This window comes from Oryctolagus cuniculus, chromosome 7 (genome assembly GCF_964237555.1).
Source record: "Oryctolagus cuniculus chromosome 7, mOryCun1.1, whole genome shotgun sequence".
NCBI classification, from domain to species: Eukaryota; Metazoa; Chordata; class Mammalia; order Lagomorpha; family Leporidae; genus Oryctolagus; species Oryctolagus cuniculus.
Window position 1 is genome coordinate 149,294,621 of NC_091438.1, and position 14,927 is coordinate 149,309,547.

Genomic DNA, 14,927 nt, shown 5'->3' on the forward strand with positions numbered 1-14,927 from the left:
CCCAGAGCAGACCCTCCTTATCCCCACTTGCCCCAGAAGTTGTTTCCGTCCCACCTGGGACCCGGGGTCTCACCCGGGCCCTGCCACCGTCCAGGCGTGTGCCCCGGGCCCGCCCCTGAGCCTCTCTGGTCCTTAATGTCCCCACCTGTAGGATGGGGACACGGAACGCCGCCGCGCCCGCGCCGGCGGCTCGGGCTCCGCAGTGAGGGGGGAGCGGCGCCGGGAAGGAGCGCTCGGCGGTCACGTGACGCCCCCACCCCGAACTGCGGCGGCGGCGGCGGCGGCGAGCGCCGAGCGCGTCCGAGCAGAGCTGCAGCGGCCGCCGCGGGCACCGGAGTGCCGAAGCCCAGGACGCCCCCGGCCCGGGCCCGCGGGTGAGTGCGCCCCGCCCGGGCTGCGGCCCTGCGGAGGGGAGGTCGCGGACGTCCGGGGTGCTCCGCAGCCGGCGCCCGGACCCCGCCGGGGCGGGCCGGGCGGGAGGCTGGGGACGCGCGGGCGGGCACCCGGGCCCCGGGGGCGCAGGGGGCGGCGCGGCCTGGCTCGCACAGCCGGCGCTTGACCACGGCCGCAGGCGTCGGGGAGGCCTGGGCCGAGCTGGCTGGGGGCCCCGCCTGTGGAGGTTGGTCCAGGCCGCAGACCGGGGGCGCGGGTCCCACCCCCTGGGTGGATGGGGAGTCCCGTTTTCCGCTGTCCGGGAGGAGGGGTGCCTGCGGCTTAGAGGGGTCCCGCGGAGATGTGAGAACGATTCCTCCTCACCTGGGGAGGGGGCTCGGCCCTGACACCCCCACCCCCAGGGAGAGGCGCTCTGTCCTTGGAGAGGGGAAGTGGGGGTCCTCAGATCCGACGACCCCAAGCGCAAGGCGGTGATGTCCTTGCGTCCCAAGGGGCAGAGCGCAGTCCTCCGCCCCCGTCCCTGCCCGCCCTGGAGCAGGGCGCACGCATCACGCAGTCGGGCGCCCCTCTGCCAGACCTTGGCTCGCAGGATGTGAGCAGGGTGGGAATTCCCACGGTGGTCTCCGGGAGCTGGGCTGCCCCCGCGCTTGGGGAAGAAAGTATACACAGGTGAGCGACCCCAACCTGTGCCTGACCCCCGAGTCCTTGTTGGGGTCACAGCCCAGGCCTAGGGTGGGGTCACAGTGGCGTCGCCCCCACTTCCGCACTCCCAGCCTGCCAGTCTGGGGCCAGACCCCTGGTGGCCTGCGGCAAGGGAGTGCATGGGAGCTGGGTCGGGTGGGGAACCGAGCAGAAAGGTGGCAGACGGACCCTTACCTCCCAAGGGGGCGGAGTCCCAGGCTCCTGGCCCCCAGCCGGCCCGTGGCCCCTCCTTGAGGCCGGTTCTGGGAGGAACGTGAGGGACAGAAGTTTCCTGGCTAACAGCGAGAACTTCAGCCAGAGGTGTGGCCGAATGGGCATCTAGGCAGCAGCTAAGTGGGGGTGGGGGTGGCCTGAGCACCCCACCCCGCGCGCGCGCGGGGACTTCAGTCTTGCGTTCTGCACAGCCGCCTGCAGTTGGCCGTGCCTCGGCGGCCTTGGGCAGGGCTGCAGGCTCACGAGGAGTCCTCAGGTGCAGAGCACCGTCCCCAGCCTGTTTCCAGGCAGGGCCTGAGTTCTTCCTTGCACTGACAGACGCGGAAACTGAGGCTCAGAGAAGCTAAATAAACTGCCAAGGTCACCGAGGGGCCGCTCCTGCTCCAGGGCGAGTCACCCCGGTGGTAGGGTCAGAGGGGGCCAGGGTCCACCTTGACCTGCGCCCCCGTGCTACCTGCAGGCCAGCGGTCCCCGGCTGGAGGCAGGAGGAGGCTCAGGTTGAGGGCAGGGTCCGGAGCCGGGCTTGCTTTGCTGGCCTTCCCGCGGCCACAGCGGGATCTTCGCAGCTCACGCTTCTCTTGGACTAAGCCCTTCCCCTTTTCCCTGCAAGGTGCCTGCTTGGCAGGGGTCTCAGGAGACCCCGCTCCTTGCTCTGACCACCCTCCCCCTCCCCCTCTGAGGACACATAAGCAGGACTCTTCCTTTGGCTCCTTGGAGTATGCAGGGTCTCCTTCTTTGGCTTGGGGGGCTCTGCTGCTCAGGCCCAGGCCCCCCCAGCAGGGTCTGCACAGCCCCTGCTCTCCACCCCCCCCCCCCCACTCGGCTGTCAGTTCTGCAGGCAAGAGGCCCTGGAGGCCTCCCGGTCAGGTCTGCCTTCCACACCACCTGTCTGCCTGAGCTTTGTCCTGGCTGTCAGAGGCTGCTGCTGTCAGACCCGCGCCCAGCCAGGTGCAGACACGGTCCTGACTCACGAGGACGCCAGCCCCCCCCCCCCCCCGCCACGGGACTGTGCAGGCACACCCAGAGAAACACCCCCGCCTGGCACGTGTGCGCGCACACAAATGGGGGTGCAGGCAGGGGAGGCGCCGCCTTCCAGTGTCTCCTCTGGGGCGCACGCATGACACACACATGCAGGAAGGGGCATCAGGAAGCTGGGAGCTGTGCCTGTGCCCCCACCACGCCCAGGCCACCCCGGGCCTGCGCTCGTGCCTACCAGCAGCTTCCTGTGTTCGGGATGCAAACACGCCGTCACTCTAGGGCTGGCCAGAGCCCTTTGGACCAGCCCCAGCAAACCCATGCCTACTTCCCGTTTTTCCGCTCGGCTGGCCCCGAGGACACTGGAAAACTTCCTGGTGTTTCGGCCTCAGTGGACCTTCCTCACCTGCCACCCTCCCCACTCTGCAAACACATGCACCTGCCAGGTCCTCAGAGGCACCTCCCCCAGCTGTCCCCGGGCTTCCCTCTGAGGACGGGCCTGGCCGAGGCTCCCGGGAGCCGTGGGGCTTCCCTCCCTTTGCCACTATTGCCGGAGACCTTGCCAAGTCCTGGCTTCTGCTCTCCACCCCCTCTCCCCCCGCAAGGCTGGGGCCAGCTGGTGTGCACAGAGGAGTCCCCAGCACTCACCTCCTTACCTGCAGAGCCTCTGCCAGGCTGGGCCCTGGCGTCCTGGCTGGCACCACTGGGGAGTCCCTGCTGAGATGAGGTGAGACCTCCGGGGCAGGCTGATGCCAGCGAGGGCGGCGCAGGGCTCTGGGCCCCGCTGTGCTCCCTCGAGCACTCCATGCCAGGCTGGCCAGCGTGCTGACTCCCGGCCCAAACACTGGGCCCTGCCTCTTGCTGGCTGTGCGGCCCAGGCGGGTCATCTCTCTCTGGGCCAAGCTCCAGCTCTGGGAAGCTGCTGAGCCCCGCTGAAGAGTGAGGAGGGCGAGAGGCGAGAGGTGGCAGCCCCGTAATATTTAGGGTGGGAAGTGGGGCTCGGTAGGGCCCGTGGCTAAGGACTTCGTGCAGCTTGGAGACCACACAAGATCAGTTAGGGGGTGCCGGGCCTGGGACTTCCTGGGGCAGCCGCGCTGGGGTCAGCCCCACGAAGGGGGAGCCCCGAGGCCGAGCGGCTGCAGTAATGGTTTACAGCTGTGGATATGCTCACCCCTCAAAATGCACTCTATTGTTAGCACTAAAAACTGGCGCTTTGTAGGCAGTGACTCAGGGAGGCAGAGAAAGAAGAAGCGGAGGGGTGCTGAGACACCCCCAAGCAGAGGGTCCCCCCGGGGGCCCGTCTTCCCTTCTGGAAGAAAGGAAACAAAACCCGCCCTTCCCACCGTGGGCTGGCTCAGTGCAGAGCCCGCGTTCGTACACTCACCAGGCATTTAATGAGCACGTAGTGTATCGCAGGGACTATGACAGACCTGGGGGCACAGAGAGGACAGAGTGCGGCACCCGCAGCTCCTACCACAGCACCGGGCGGATTTTACTGTGGTCACATCTCAGACAAGGAGCTAAGGCTCGGAGGAGGAGGGGCCCTGCCCGCTTTGCTGTCCATACCTCTGCCAGGGAGCAGTGTGGTGGGCAGTGGGGTAAGCTACCACCTGCAACGCTGCCATCCGTATCCTGGCTGCTCTGTGTGCCATCCAGCTCCCTGCTAGAGCACCTGGGACAGCAATGGATGATGGCCCCAGTGCTTGGAGCCCTGCAGCCCATGTGGGAGAGCAGGATGGAGCTCCTGGCTTCTGGCTTTGGCCTGGCCCCGTCCTGGCCATTGTGGCTATTTGGGGAGTGAATCAGCAGATGGGAGGTATCGCTAGAGCTCTCTCTCTGGCCTTCCCTCTCTCAGTCACTCTGCCTTTAAATACATACATACATACATAAATTAATGCTCTTTTTTAAAAAATGCCTCTGACATCATAAGGCTGCCTGCCCATGGGCCCTTCTTGGACGAAGCAGACCTCCGTTGACTTTGACTTTGCCACTTACTGGCTGTACGACCAGGGACAGGCAACTCCACCTGTCTGAGCCGTTGCTTCCTGTCTGCAGAGGCTCCTGGGACTGACCTGATGGGTTAAGAAGAGTAAGGTAGGCAAACACCCAATCAGTGCCCAGCTCACTGTGGGCATCGTTCTGGGTCTCAGAGGATGTGGGCTAGGAGTCATCAGGACCCAAGTTGAATCCCTGCTGTGTGACTGTGGAGAAGTCACTTGCCGTCTCTGTGCCTTGTTGCCTTCTCCTCGCCGTCTGGAGAAGGGATGGCAGGGTTTCATTCACCTGTCTGCCTGGTGGTGTTGTTCGTGAGGGTCTCCCATCCTGGCTGGGAGCTGCCTTAAAACACTTAGCGCCACCCACAGAGGAAAACCGACAGAAACCCAGAGGGAAAACACACAGAGAAAAATCTGGAAAAGAATCTTTTCTAAAAACTTCAAAAATGGGGCGGTGCTACGGCTCACTAGGCTAATCCTCTGCCTGTGGCGCCGGCATCCCAGGTTCTAGTCCTGACTGGGGCACCGGTTCTGCCCCGGGGTTGCTCCTCTTCCAGTCCAGCTCTCTGCTGTGGCCCGGGAGTGCAGTGGAGGATGGCCCAGGTCCTTGGGCCCTGCACCTGCATGGGAGATCAGGAGAAGCACCTGGCTCCTGGCTTTGGATCGGTGCAGCGCGCCGGCCGTGGCAGCCATTTGGGGGGTGAACCAACGGAAAAGGAAGACCTTTCTTTCTGTCTCTCTCTCTCTCACTGTCTAACTCTGACTGTCAAACAAACAAACAAACAAACAAAAACTTCAAAAATGTCTTTAAAAAGAAAAAAACACGAGCTTTTCTTTTCACGTCCTGGGCTAGCAGGGGTTTGCCGGTGGGTTCCCATTTCCCAGACAGCTGGCATTGCTGTCATCGCCTGAGCTGGGGGATTGGCCCCTGGAGGGGTCCCCGCCTGGCACAGAGCAGGTGTCCAGCAGGGGTAGCGTGGTCTTCCGTGGGGGCAGGAGCTGTCCAGTGAGGGCGAGGCTGGACCCGCCCCCCACCCTGCCCCGTGAGGGCTGGCGCGTGAAAGCTGAGTCGGTTTCTCAATGGCCTTGAATGCCAGGCTGAGCAAGGACAGTTCCCCAGAAGCCAGGTGGGCACCTTCTTCGGGCCAGCCTTGGGTCCCCAGCCGCGCCCACCAGCCTGGCGCGGTTCTTTCCCTGGTCTGCTTGTGAGTCTGGCCCCCTCGCCTGTTCCCTTGGGTCTCATTTCCCCGAGTGCGCAGCAGAACCAGCGGGGGCGGCAAGGCCCCAGGGAGCTGGGTTGCTGAGAGAGGGCCCCGGGGCTGCCCCTGAGTAGCAGGTCGGGAGCCTGGCCTTCCCACCCTGGGCGTGAGCTCCCCAAGGCTTCGCAGCCTCCCTGGGCCTCCTTTGTGTCCACAGAATGAGTGCGTGCACTTATTTCTTTTCTTCACTTTTTTTTTTTTTTCCATTTTATTTGAAAGAGAGGGAGAGGTCTTCCATCCACTGGTTCATTCCCCCAAATGCCCACAACCTCTGGGGCTGGACCAGGCTGGAGCCACGAGCTTGGAGCTCAGTCTGGGTCTCCCACGTGGATTGTGGAGACCCAAGAACACGGGCCACCACCTGCAGTCTCCCAGGGTGCACATTACCAGGAAGCCAGTGCCAGAAATGAAGCCAAGACTCCAACCCAGGGACTGCATATGGGCTGTGGGCGTCCCAGGCAGTGACTTAACCACGAAGCCAAATGCCTGCTGAGCGCATTCCGTGAGCCTCGGGCAGGCAGTGTTTCTCCAGGAGTCATCGCATTTGTTGCAGCGTTCCCTGGGCTCCCCTGAGAAGCTATGCCATAGCGAAGTTGTGTGGGTGGGGCCCAGTGAGGTGGGCCCAAGGCACCCAATAGACTGCGTGACTTTCTCGGGGCCAGAGCGGCCTTGCACCTACTGCACAGGCTGCAGGAGGAGCAGGGACAGGTGGAGGTGAGACAGGTGAGTCCGGCCCTCTGTTCGGCTCCTGAGCTGTGGCCCCCAAGTCTTTGTGGAGAAGGATACCCTCATGCCATCTCGGAGGACAACCTTCCCCACGGCCCCCGAGTTCGAGCGCTGGGGCTGGGGTGGAGGCGGCTGATGGAGAGTCACCTTGGAAATGTCTCTGCGTGTGAGTTCAGTGCCAGCCCAGTTTCTCTGTTCTCACAAGTTGGCCGAGTCAGGAACCCGCCGGGGGCTGCCAGGAGGAGGCCAGGGCTGATTGGTGGGCAAGTCTCCCACCCTGCCTGCCGCCTCTTCCCCAACCATGGAGGTGCAGAGAAAGTCACCAACCCCTGGCAGACAGCTGCTGGCCCTTGTGCCAGCCTGGGCAGCAGGCTAAGGATGTCCCGGGGCTGCAGGCCTGCCCCCTCCACACCTGCCTTCCATGAGAGCGAGGTGCAGAAGGGTCCCAGGGCTTCACGCCCCCAAGATCAGGGCTGAGCAGAGTCCCCGGGACAGAGACCTCACCTGTCCCCATCCCCTCCCGTCCTGGACAGGCATTGGTGGCCATGGGCCAACCTGCCCCCTGTGGCCGTCAGCGTGGGAACTATAGAGCTGGCTCAAGGACTCGGGGAGAACTAGGGGAGGAGAGGGGAAGGGGGCTGAGTGATAAAACGGAGGCGGGAGCATTTATGCAGCCCTTAATAGTGTGAGGGGATTGATCTCTCTTAGTCCACAGCACAGCCCTTGTCAGCAAGCATTGGAGGCTCAGAGAGGCCTAACAGCTGCCCAGGACCCTCAGCTGGTGAGGGCCTGAGGTTTGGACTCTGGGCTGTCTGACTGCACCTGCCCTGCCCATCCATCTGCCACTGCCAGTGTGGCGAGGTTCCCAAGCCGCCATCACTGGGCACCCCAGAACCTTGCCTGCTACCTGCCGTGTCCCACACCGACCTCTCAGAACCGGCCCACCCTGATACAGGATGCAGCCCCCAAACCACATCACCTGGGGGCCCGAGAGGGCAGTGGGCTTGGGGAAAGAGCCTGGGTCTGGAGCCTGGTACCGAGGTCAGCTGTGTGCCCCGAGGCCCATCGATTCACCTCTTTGAACTTTAGTTTCCTTGGCCACAAAATATGGAGGGAACAGGGGCTGCCACGAAAGACCTGCCAGCACCCAGGGCCTGGCACACACCGCCCACCCAGGTGGGAACGCCCCATGAACTGCTGTGGCTGGGCGTGCTCAGTCACTGTGGAATGGGGGGTTGGAATGGCTGGTCTCCGCGGGCCCCTCTCCAGCTCCGACACCCAGGTGTAGGGGCCCGAGTAGCCAGGGGCTGTGGGATTGTCCGTGGAGGCCTTGGCCCAACCTCTCCCACTCATCCTCTTCTCCCAGCCTGGGGTCCCAGGGTTAGGGCACAGGGAGCTGCAGGTGTGAGCCCAGTCCAACACAGCCCCACACTGCCCTGTCCCAAGAGACTTCCCTGCCTGCAGTGCCCACGGGGGCTGGGCTGCCCCAGAAAATCAGGTGGAGTAAGGGCCCTTGGAGAGCCCTCCTTAAACGTAGAAGGCAGCTGGGGCCCAGAGGGGCAGAACCTGGCCAGTCTCCTCCCACTGTGTCCTGACCTGACACTGTGTTTGCAACCTCTGTCTCTCCCCTCATGCTTGCCCGTGGTGCACCTGATCTGGCCCTGGGGGAAAGGAGGAGGGCTCAGTTGGGCCTCCTGGGCTTTGTTCACCCCAAAGAGGACCCTCCTGGCCACACATTAACAACCACATAAGCCTTTTGCAGGCACAAGACTGTGCTCGGTTGTCTGTGTTCATCACCACCGGCCTATGAGCTAGGAGGTAGTGTTGTGTCCATGTTCCAGATACAGACTGAGAGGGCACCCAGCTGTGTGGTTGCAGGTTTAGAACCCAGCTCCCTGGAAGGCAGAGCTTCGACCCAGCAGCACGTATCTATTAAGCTCTGAGACAAAAGCTGGGAGGAAGGGGAGATGGGGTTCCTCTTGGCCCCCCACGCCTCAGCCCACCAGGCCCTGAGTGGAGGAGGCAGTCAAGCGTGAGCTGTCTAAGGACTCCTTTCTGGCAGGAGTGTCCCTGAGCGGGACTCCGACACAGGGAAGGCTGCTGAGGGTCTCTATGGCTGTTTCTCTTCTTTTTAAAATATTTATTTATTTATTTGAAAGGTTGAGTTACAAAGGCAGAAGGAATGGGGGTTGTGTGCCTGCAATCCATTGGTTCACTTCCAAATGGCCGCAAAGGCCAGAGCTAGGCTGATCCAAAGCCAGGAGCCAGGAGCTTCTTCCAGGTCTCCCATGTGAGTGCAGGGACCCAAGCACTTGGGCCACTTCTACTGCTTTCCCAGGCCATCAGCAGGGAGATGGATGGGAAGTGGTGCAGCAAGGACTCAAACCTATAGGATGCTGGCACAGCAGGTGGCGACTTTACTCACTATGCCACAGTGCCGGCTCCATCTACGGCCATTTCTACCTCCACTGACCCTTGGGCAAAGCATTCAGCCCCTGGGAACCTCAGTTTTCTGGCCTGGACAATGGGAAGATGGTTGGGTGGATGTGAGAACTGGGTGAAAGTACTTGGCTCAGGCAGGGCCCGGGGGAATGGCAGGTGTGTGTGCTGTGGTTGGAGGTGGTCAGAGGCTCTACATGGGCTCCTGGCTCACGCCTCAGTTCCCCCAGCAGTCCCAGCAGGTGTGTTAGCCAGGCCTGATCTGCCTTGGGGGCTGTCGGGATCGCAGAGATTCTAGGGTGCGTAGGTGCGGCTCCGTGATCTGCTGTGAGGGAATGGGTCCCATGGGAGAAGAGGCGGCGAGAACATGGTTGGTGATGTCACAGTGTCACCATTGTGGCAGCAGGTGTGCCATTGTGCGCCGGAAAAGGAGAGGCTCTGGGGCCGCCTCCGCACCGAAGTGAGAGAGAGTGGGGGTGAGGAGGGCGCGGCGGTGAAGCGGGTGCCTTCTCCGGACGACTCGGGGCCCCCACTCTTTCGTGGAAGGACACCTAGGGCACAGTCCCGAGGCGCTGTCCCTGGTCCTGGAGTTTGACCGTCCTCTCACCTGCAGTTCCCATAGCAGCCAGTTGAGGGCGCCTGGGACCGCGGCGTACTCCCAGGCCAGTCTTGGAACACGTTTTTTAAAATGCATTATTTTCCATTAATGACATTCATGGATAATAAGCCCACCTACCCACCAAACTTCAATAGCCAATGATAATACTTCCACAAGAGCAGTGAAGGACCTTCTGTGTCCCTGTTGTGAGTGCTGTGGCATGACCACACCTCGGGAGTTAATGCGTGCCCCTCTTTATAAAAAATACACCATTAGCTTTAAGAGAGGAAAATTCTACTGCCGTACCTGACCTCTAGAACGGCTGTAGTAGTTGCACGTCTGGAAAACCCATTATGGGTTGAAGCCACAGGGAGAGACAATTAGGCTGCAGAGTGGATCAGGCAGGCTTGGCCTGGGCACCAGAACCACCCACGCTAATTCCCTGATGCCCTCTTGGGGGCAGAGCCACCACTGGGAACCACAGCCGAGGTGGGGGCCTCGCGGGGGTGAAGAGGTCTTCCAGACTCCCAGGGTGGCTGGCTGGGAAGCGGGGAAGGCATCTTAGGGAGCTGCAGGGACTCCCTCACCCCGTCATCTTACTGCCGGACCTGCAGAGGTGAGAAGCGAGAGGGAGCTTCGGCTGGGACACACTTGCCGGGAGACTGGCCGAGCCGCGGCCACACCCAGGTCCCTTGACCCCTCAGGGCTCAGTCAGCCTCACTGTCCTGGGCAGAGCTGTGGGCATCAAGCCTGACTGTCCAGCTGCCCCTGAAATGGGGCTGGAAGAGCCATGTCTTCAGTAGGGCAGGTAGGAGAGGGAGGCTGGAGATCGGAGGCCATCGTGTGTGACAGTGGCCGTGGCCTGTCCCCTGCTCTCCTCGGAGATGCAGCACTGACCCGTCTTCTCTGATGCTCAACACGTGCCGAACCATCCTCTCTGCTGCCTGTTTCTTCTCTGTAGTGAGCCGAGCACTCGAGCGTGTGTGTGTGATGTGTCCATGTGGCTACCGTCTGAGCAGAATGGGGTCTGAGTAGGGCCTGTGGGCCCGTGATTTCTGTGCAGGGATCTGTTCTTTGATGTGCGTGCAAACCCAGCCAGCGGCAGCCGGTGAGCAGGCACGGACATGGGGCCTGTGGTGTGAGCTGGAGTGGACCCTTGCACACGTGTGTGTGGCAGGGGAGGTGGGCTTGCCGCGTAGGAGTTGGCATTCGAGTGAGCGCATTTGCATGCATTTGATCTTGATCTTGCATTTGATCTGCAGCGTGAGGTAGCTGTCTCTGCACATGTGCACAGCACAGGGCGCGTGGGAGAGAGAGCGTGCAGGTCTGCCCGAGACCTTGTTTGTCCCGTTCAGAGGTAATCACCAGTCAGGCATACACTTGGTGCACAGTATGCTCCGGTCATGTATACAGTTGGTGTTCAATATGCATTTGTTGAATGGTAGAAAGGGGGGAGGAGGCAGGAGCAGGGGAATGAGTGAGAGAGCACCCGTGCGTCCTTGACTCCAGAAGGGCTTGCTCCTAGCGACCCTGGAGGTTCACGGGGACATTTACCCCGCCCCTGCCGGCCAGGCCAGATTATCCTGGACCCTGATGGGGGCACATTGAGTAGACAGGGGCCTCAGGAACCCTTGAGTAGGGTAGGGATCTCAGAGCCAGGGCAGGGGACAGCTGGCTCACGGACCACACTGGGCTGCTGCCTGGGGGAGGGGCTGTGAGCCACATCACATCCACTCCTCCCCCCCCTCCCCAGGGCCTGGGACTCCCCGCCCCCCCCGCCCCCTGCCTCAACTCCTCCAGGAAATCAGGGCTTGGAGCTCCTTGGGGTTGGTGGGTGTGGCTAGGCCAGAAAGGCCACAGGCAAAGTAAGACTCCTGGTGGCTTGGGAGCTGGTGGGCTTCTCCCTGGCAAATGCATTTTTCCATCGTTATGTCTTTCACAGCAGAGTGAGGCTGGGTGTTTACCTGATGAGCAAATGGAGACCCGCAGAGGACAGGTGATGAGAGCAAAGCACACAGGAGGCTGCCGGGCTGCGGCAGGAGGCCGAGTACAGCCCCGCGTCCTGCCCAGGGGGCGCGGGCAGATGCCCCTAGGAGGGCAGGGTCGGGGACAGGGTGCTGGGGACCCTGGCAAGAGTTGGTGCTCGCAGTCCCATCAGGACCTCGGGTCTGAGATCTTCCCAGGAGTCTGCCCTTGAATTCCCCTGCCAGTGGGAAGGAAAACTGGAGGCAGGTGGGTGGAACTCCCAGGGTTCAAAGCAGGGTGAACTTGAAGAGAGCTCTCTGCCCCTCCACCCCTGCAGCCTCTCCTCCCTCACACAGCCTGGCACGTGTTTGAACAACTGGGGTGCAAATCCGGGCAGCCCAGAGGCGCAGCTTTCTCCTAGAGAGAGAGGGCACGGCCCCTGGAAGGCAGCCTGGCTCTCCTGTCTAGGTGAGAGACCAGAGGCAAAGGGAGAAGGAAGCTGGCTCCCTATCCCGGTGGGGAACGGAATGATGCGTTTGAAGCCGCACGGACGGGGCTCAGAGTCGCCAGAGCCTGCTCCAGCCACTGGTTGCTCATGACACTGCCTGCGTGTGTGTGCTTGTGCAGGTGTGCGTGTGTGCATCTGTACACGTGTGGGTGTGGGCGTGCATGTGCGTGTGCCTGTGTGGTGGAGGTTGTTCCACCTGCCCACATAAAAACCTGCCCCACATTGCATGACATAAATGAGCCATCACTTATGGCCCATTATCTGATCTCTGGATGGCCATTTCGCTTGTTTTGGGCTTCTCCCTAATAAGTCTTTGCTAGCCTGATAAAAATGACAATTGCCTATAGTTCCGCCGAATACAGACGACACGGCAGCAAATGTTTTACTTAGCAAGCACATGCTGGGTGTCAATCCTGTTCCTACTGCTTCCTCATCAGCAATTATGTTTAATTCTTAGCCAAGCCCTTCCGAGGAGGCACTGTTCTTTTCACCAACCCCGTTTTGCAGGTGAAGAAGCAAAGGCACAGAAAGTTTAAGTCTTGTCCAAGGGCACCCAGCTGACAGGAGGGAGACCTGGGACTTCAACCCAGGAGGATTCTGAGGCTGCCCACGTGGGTGGGCGCACACCTCGTTGCACCTGTGCTCGGCCATCACCTGCAGCTCCTGCCGTGATGGGGAGGGCAGAATCTCGGATGAGGCCTTGCAGGTCCACAAGGTGCATGTAAATTCTGCTGTTGCCCAGGGGACGAGGAGCTGGCTAGGAAGTGTCCTGCTGCGCCCCCACTGCCCACCCCCGCCACCCCCATCCTTGCCACCGAGGCAGCTGCAGCTGGTCAGAGCCCAGAGGCCGAGCCCACACTGGGCTCTTTGTCTTCGGTGGGAACCCTGCAGCCCCCACGGCTCTTCTCAAGGGCCCACTGTCCCAGCATCGCGAGGCCCCAGCTGGGAGACTTGGCATGCTGGAGGCCCCTTGGCCACCGTGCCAACTGGGCACGCAGAACCCCCTCGGGAGTGCTCCCCACTGAAAGGCCAGACTGGCGAGGCTGAGTCCAGATCCAAGGGTGTGCAGCAGCCTTGGTGGGGCTGGCACTGGGCATCCCACACTCGGCCCCGGCCTTGCTCCTTGGGTCCCTTAGAACCTTAGACCCGCCCCCACCTCTCTGGGGCCCGTGCACCTGTTACCTCAAAATGAGGGAGGGAGGGAAGGAAGGACGGATGGACTGAGGACGCCCTCTCTCCTCGAGTGAACCTCACTGCTTCCCACACTGCCCTCGGGCGGTGCCTGCACCCCGGACTCTTCAGCCTGCCCCGAGCAGAGAGGCCCCAGCGCCCGGCACTGGAGCGCTCTGCCAGCGGCCGCCAGACCCTCCTCCAAGGGCTGCAGACCGAGGCGGCGGGTGGTTGCAGGGGTGAGGAAATGCCCCTTGCTCTGCACAGGCTCTGAGCTCTGCAGGGGGCTCCTGAGGGTGTGTGGGGAGCAGAGAGGGAGCTGGGACGGCTCCCCAAGAGAGAAATTTCTGTAAACCAGGGCCTCAGTTTCCTCCTATCTGAAATGGGGAAACCTGCCTGGGGAAGGCCGACTGGAGCCCCCTGCCAGACCAGTCCTGGGCCAGCCGAAGATGGAGCAGACTGAGCCGGCCCCGTTCCGCCAAGGCGGCAGAAGTCCCTGCGCGCGGTCCCGTGCCCCTGCTCTGCAGTCCCCCACTGCACCTGTTCCCCTCAGTTCCTTTAAGCAGAAAACCTCAAGGCTCTGGGGGCCTCCCTGGGCGCGGTGGGGGGGGGGCAGGAGAATCCCACCTCTCTCTACTACAAGGAGAGGGGTGTTTCAGGGGTGGGCAGTGGTCACTGACACAGCATGGGGCCTGTGAGCTCTGGGCAAGCTGCGTGCAGAAGAGAGATTGAATGTGTGTGCAGCGACTGCGGGAGTGGCTGCAGGATGCAGAGCCCAGCTCCTGCAAAGCTGTCGAGTCAGTTTTGGTCCTCCTCCTGGCTTAGGCCCTGGGGGCTCCTGGGAGAAGGGGGTGAGACTGGGCAGTGGAAGGGCTTCTGGGGCTGTTCCTTCACTCACTCATCTGTCGGCCCAAAGCACAGAGCGTGTGACCCACTGCGCGGGCTCTCGGTGCTGGCATTGGCTGAGCCCTGGCCGCGCGCCAGGCCCTGGGCTGAAGGCTGCATGGGCATGAGCAACATTAACTCCTTGCTCATCACAAGGACTGGAGGGCAGGTGGAATGACTCCCATTGCACAGATGGGGAAATCGAGGTACAGGCAGGGCCAGGCTTTGTCCAGGGTGCAGACCATTTTGACCCTGGCTTCCAAGGTCTCCTCTGGGTCCGTGGTGGGATCCTGCCTGGGGCGGAGCATGGAAGAGGGTGTGGCTCCCACCAGTGTCCGCAGCCCAGTCCCCGACGTCAGGCCTCCTCCTTGGACCGATGGTGGCAGGGTGGAGGTGTCTGCGCACCCCCGGCCGAGGCCCCGCTCGGAAAGTCCAGCGAAGCCCCCGCCGGCCGCGAACAAGCGGCCCTTTCTGCGCGGCTGCCCCGCAGCTGGACGGCGGCCCGCGGGGGCGCAGACAATCCCGGGGCTGTGCGGGGGGCGGGGCGACCGCGTTGCCAAGGTGACCCGGGCGGGGCGGGGCGGCCGGGCGGGCGCGGACCGCGCGGCGGTGGCGGCGGTGGTGGCGGCGGTGGCGGTGGCGGTGGCGGTGGCGGTGGCGGCGGCGTCATGAGCGGCCGGAAGCGCAGCTTCACTTTCGGAGCCTACGGAGGGTAGGTGCGCAGGTGCGCGCGTTTGGCTTCGTGCGGCGCGTGTGAGTGTGCGCGCGCGCGCGCGTGTCCCCGTGCGCTGCAAGTGCATGCACTTGTGTGTGCGTGTGCGCGCTGCCGCCTTAGGCTGCACTGGTTCTGTGGCCGTGAATCTGTGCTTGAGCGTGGGGTGAGTGGTTGACCCCAGTGCGTGTAGGGCGTGTGGTGGCGGTGAATCTGGGTGTGTTTCAGCGTGCAGTGCGGGGTGTTCCGCCTGGGTGGCCATGTGCACGGGCGGGGAGGGCATCACTGGGCTCAAGGCATTTGTGTGTGTCTGGCAGGTAGGTGGGGGCAGGGCAGGCCCTGCTGCCCACACTGCTGTGGGCTTTGGGGGAGGCTACCTAGAAGCCTC

General features: G+C 62.6%; 1 protein-coding gene across 5 annotated transcripts in view; it reads left to right on the plus strand.

Annotated features, from left to right (window-relative positions):
• The first annotated feature begins 252 nt into the window (after positions 1-252).
• Positions 253-14,927, plus strand: part of RAP1GAP (RAP1 GTPase activating protein) — a 62,386-nt gene continuing 47,711 nt past the window's right edge. For 4 of the 5 annotated variants that reach the window (XM_051856735.2, XM_051856737.2, XM_051856736.2 and 1 more), the window contains exon 1: positions 254-374. The gene's annotated coding sequence lies outside the window, so the exon portion shown is untranslated. Of the gene's footprint in view, positions 375-14,927 lie in introns of all 5 variants that reach the window. The other variant, XM_070077020.1, reaches the window with a different exon arrangement.